This window comes from Hordeum vulgare, chromosome 5H (genome assembly GCF_904849725.1).
Source record: "Hordeum vulgare subsp. vulgare chromosome 5H, MorexV3_pseudomolecules_assembly, whole genome shotgun sequence".
Lineage (NCBI taxonomy): Eukaryota > Viridiplantae > Streptophyta > Magnoliopsida > Poales > Poaceae > Hordeum > Hordeum vulgare.
Window position 1 is genome coordinate 17,015,690 of NC_058522.1, and position 4,817 is coordinate 17,020,506.

The following is a 4,817-nucleotide window of genomic DNA, read 5'->3' on the forward strand; positions in this document are numbered from 1 at the left end:
CTTGTCTTCTCTTAAATAAGAGAAGGCAAAGCTTTTTTTTTGAGTTCTCTCTCCTCCACCTCATCATTTATCCTATTTGGCACTCCTAAGATAGTACCATTGTACATGCCCTTATTGCGCGCGCGCAGCCGTTCCGAACGCTGCAGAGGAGACGCAAAAAACACGCGCGGGATAAACGGTTCAGCGCGTGGGGCGAAACGGCTTTGCGCCCCATATTTCGTGCATCTGTGCTACCGCGCACAGCAACGACTCACGCGCGTCGTCTACCCACCATTGGACCCAGGCGATGGCGCCTCCACCCGTGCCATCCCATTTCTTCGGCAACGCGACGACGCTTCCCCGGTCTATTCCCGCGCCGCCGCTGTTTCCTCTGTCTCCCTCTAGTCGCCGCTGCCCCTCGCGTGCGCCATTCCTCCGACAAAGAGCATTCGGCCGCCCACTACCTCTCGACGTCCACAAGGTGTTCGACAAAACGCTTACAAGGTATGTATTGCTTCAACTTCACATTTTTTACATGAATTTGTGCATGTTTTTTGTAGTTTTTATAGACTAGTTTAAATCTCTACTCCTAAAGGGGCAGTCGGTAGCCGGCGCTCATCGGTCTTTTTTCGTCCAACGCTTCTTGGTTTTTTTTCGTCATCAGTCTTTTTTTGTCCATCGTCCCACCACTATTTAGTTTTTTTCGTCATCGTTCCACCAAAAAAACCAGCCCCTCGCTATAAAAAAAAACTAGCCCCTCGCTATAGGATTTTACACATCGCACGCGGAAAAAGAATCAGTCTTCCATCGCATCTCACCGCCGTCTCACCACCGCTGCCGCAATACACGATCGCACATCGGTGTCCTTACGCCGCCGTCGTCATTGTCGCCGAGGGAATCCACCAGCGCGCCGCCGTCGTCCTCGCTGAGGGAATCCATCGGCGCTCGCGGATCTTCTAGGCCGTCAACACCGCAGTCATCGTCGCCGAGGGAATCCACCAGTGCGTCGTCGTCGCGCGCCGCCGTCATCGTCGCCGAGGGAACCCACCCTCTTGATCTTCTAGGACGTCACGGATCTTCAGGAGAGGGGCATCACCCCATTGAGGTTTCACGGATCTTCCAGGCCGCCAGGTTCTACTCCTTCGACCTGGTCCATGAGTACCCGCACAACCCCAACGCCTTAACCTAGGTCCCCATGCACGCTCCTCTCCCTCCTGATCTGGTTCGCTCCTCTGCCATGAGGGATTTCTTCCTCGCCATTTTTCTCAGATCGCATGGTCTCTTCCTGGTAGGGCCTCTTGTACGTGGGAAACGATACTCTCTTCGAGTCCACCGGCCTCTATCACCACGTAACGTCAATGTGGACCGATCTCTTCCTGTGGATTTCGGTTCTTGCATCTCAGTCAGGACCCAAGAATCTGCTGCTCCAGTTTAGCTTGACAACAAAAATCCGTGCTTCACTTGAATTATTATTATTGGCATGCCAAGGAATGAATACTTCCTTGGTTGTCTTCTCACAATTAATTACCTGAAGTGGAAAGAAACAAGTAGTAGCAGACCTGGTGTCACTGTTATGGATTTATTTTGAGTTTGAAAGCTACATTTGTTTTTATTCAGTTGCTTTTAATTTTGTTTCTGAGCAGTCGTCGGTCCGAAAGGTTGATCTTCAAACCGGAAAAGTATGTCAATTACTCTGCGTTCCATATATGACATTGCACGCTTTATATCTGCAGCAATGGATGACATACCCTACACCAAATCAATAGTTATTGCTTTGTCATTTTTCAGGTTTTAGACCAGCACCAAATGGACAGGCAGATGTTCAGGGAAGGCCTAACACTTCTCGGCGACGACAGGTAGACATACCTCGACTATACCTAACGATAGCAATCACTTTCTTTAATAGGAATATGGTGGCTCTGTTTGCTTCTGTGGTCCTGTTAAGTCACATTTCATTTGTTTCAAATAAAATTCTCTTTTGTAGATTGTTTCAAGTTACTTGGTGAAAGAATGATGGATTCATATACGACCGGTTTAACTTTAGCAAGGTAATGTTGCTGCCCCTGTTTCTGTTTTAGTGCATTCATAGATGATTCAAATTTTGTTGTTGTAAAGTCTCAGCTAATTATCCCCAACCCCTACCTATAAATATCTATTATGTGGTGATCTTCTGAAATATGGGTTGTGCTGTAAATATGTTCTTGCTTGAGGGTCAATATGTTCATGATTCATAATCATTGTATCTGATTCATAAGAAACAATGAGATGCTTTATTATGAGTTATGATATAGGCTCTGTAGAACTTGCATGCAATCTTTTTGATGGTTAGGCTTTGAGCTCCATTTCAGTAACTTCATAACTTTTTTCACAATGAATTGCTCCAGATCCAGTTTACGTCCACAGTCCAAGGAGGCACCATTTCTAAATTGTTTGGCATCGACGAATTTGGCGATCGTAATCTTCCTTGCCTAGGTGACCTACTTCCAATCCTTTTTCCCTCCCCCCAGGTCTCTCTCTATAGGCTTCAAATGTATTTTGGTCAAATTTTACATTACTTTTTGTTACAAAAATCAACGGAAATCTGACAATGTTGCTGACGAGAACGACAAAAATGTGAGTGGTTGTTGTCCTGAACGATCCTATAATGGTTAGGTGGTCGCTACCAAGATTCTCAAGGAGGGTTGCCTTTTTCTTTTATGTTTCTTCTCCGGCTTCAGGGAGTGAATTTATTAGTTGATATCGATATTTATTAGTTGATTCCTTAATCTGATTGAAGTAGTCTCACAATTGTTTATTTACGTATTAGTGACAAGACATTGAATGTGGAACATTACAGAGCAAAAATTGACAATTTGACAGAAATATTAGATGAGTTTCGCACAACAAGGTCGCTTATGAAGTATTTTCACCATTAGGTTTCCATTGCCCGACTCATGAAGGTCGCTTATCCCATCGATGGAGGTCAGCGTGCACCCCAGCAACTATGTCTGCCAAGGGACCCAGGCCTTCGTCCTTCCTATTGTTCCATTCTGCTTGGACTATGGTCTTCACATTTTCCTCTGCTAGCCATCGCGCCTCGAACTTGAGAGTACCAGGTCTCGTCCTCTGCTGTAATATCGTGTTGTATTCCGTGTTAATGAGAATAGGACGATGATCCGATTTGTCGTAATCCTCATTTGAAACACCGTAATACGGGAACATATCCGCCCACCGCACATTGCTCACTTCTCGATCCAGGCGCTCACGGATATTTCCACGGTGCCAAGTAAAAATGCCACCCGCATAGCCTAGATCATCCAACCTGCAGTCAGTCAGTGCATCGCTGAACCCCCGGAGACACCGTAGCGGTCGTGAGGTACCTCCTTCCTTCTCATAATTGTGCAGAATTTCATTGAAATCACCCGCGATGAGCCAAGGGAGACTTATCATCGCATGTAGCTATCGTAGGTAGTCACAAGTAAGGTGTTTTCTTTCTCCGCTGGGTTCGCCATACAGCCCCGCGAAACGCCAACCATCCGGAGTATGTTCATTGATCCGAATATCGATGAAGTTTGTATGTACTTCCATCGACGTGAATCCCAAGTTATTATGCCATAGCATCACTAAACCACCACTTCGCCCGTCGCTCTCCGAGACAGCCATTTGATCAAACCCCAAGCGTCTCATCAGTTTCCCTGCCTTAGCTTTATTCAGATGTGCCTCAGACAGAAAAAAGCACATTTGGTCTTGCTCGCCCGTGGATCCCCACAAGCGAACGCACTGCCGCAGGCTTCCGCAACCCACGGCAGTTCCAGCATAACTGTTTCATTGCGTCCGGTCGAGCTCCTTCTCGGAGCTCGCCGATATCTGATGACTAACATCCATGACAGTATTGCAGCCCGTCTTTGATCACTTTGAGTCTTGTGAAGACACATCGTCCTCCTCCCCATCTGCAACAGGGTTAGGTCCAAAGTTCTCCATCGGCATTATTCCCATAGCCGCGGCCTACAGGAGAAGAGGTAGCTTTGAGCTACTAGGTTCTGTGGCCGGCTCCTCATACGTTAATCTCTTGCAGGATTTCTCACCTTCATGCTTGTTCCCATCTCCAGCTTTAAGAGGACTACTACATCCTGTAGCTCTTTCACCGAGGGCCTCCCACTCTCAGCTCTACCCTGGGGATTAGGTTTATTTCCCGCAGTAGTATTCTGTCTGGGCCCTTGAGATTGGCCTCCCGATCGAGGGGCGAGAATCCAGTCACCCCATGCCATGGAATCTTTATCATGCTTCCCATTACCATGCTCCAAGAAAGTATGCCCCATATGTCCACACACGTAACAAAACACCGGCATCTTCTCATAGAGGATGGAGTAATACACTTTCCGCTGATTTTTAGTTATAGAGACAAACCTCATCAGTGGTTCGTTCACATCCAACTTGACCCGGACCCTGACGATCCTGCCATTACCCCATCTAGGGTTTAGCACGACGCTCGACACCTCCCCAACTTTCCTGGTCAGGGAACGGATCACCTGCTCCTTCCTATACATTGGAGGGGGATCAACTATCTGGATCCAAACTGCCAGTTTATCAAGAGCCATCTCATCAAATTTCGTGAAGCCATCGTATGATTCGATCAAAACCCCATGGTCCCGGAAGAGCCAAGGTCCTTCTTCCGTAATTCTCTTCCAATCATCCAGACAGTTTACCGTGATCGAGAAGAGATTTTCGCCCAACGCGCTGAAAGTAGCACCCTGTGCCAAGCTCCACGCCATGCGCATACTCTCATAGAAAGCCCCCCTGGAGAAGGGTTTATCGGTGTGTGCTTTGGCAATCACCATGAACTCCGCTTCCCCGGTCTC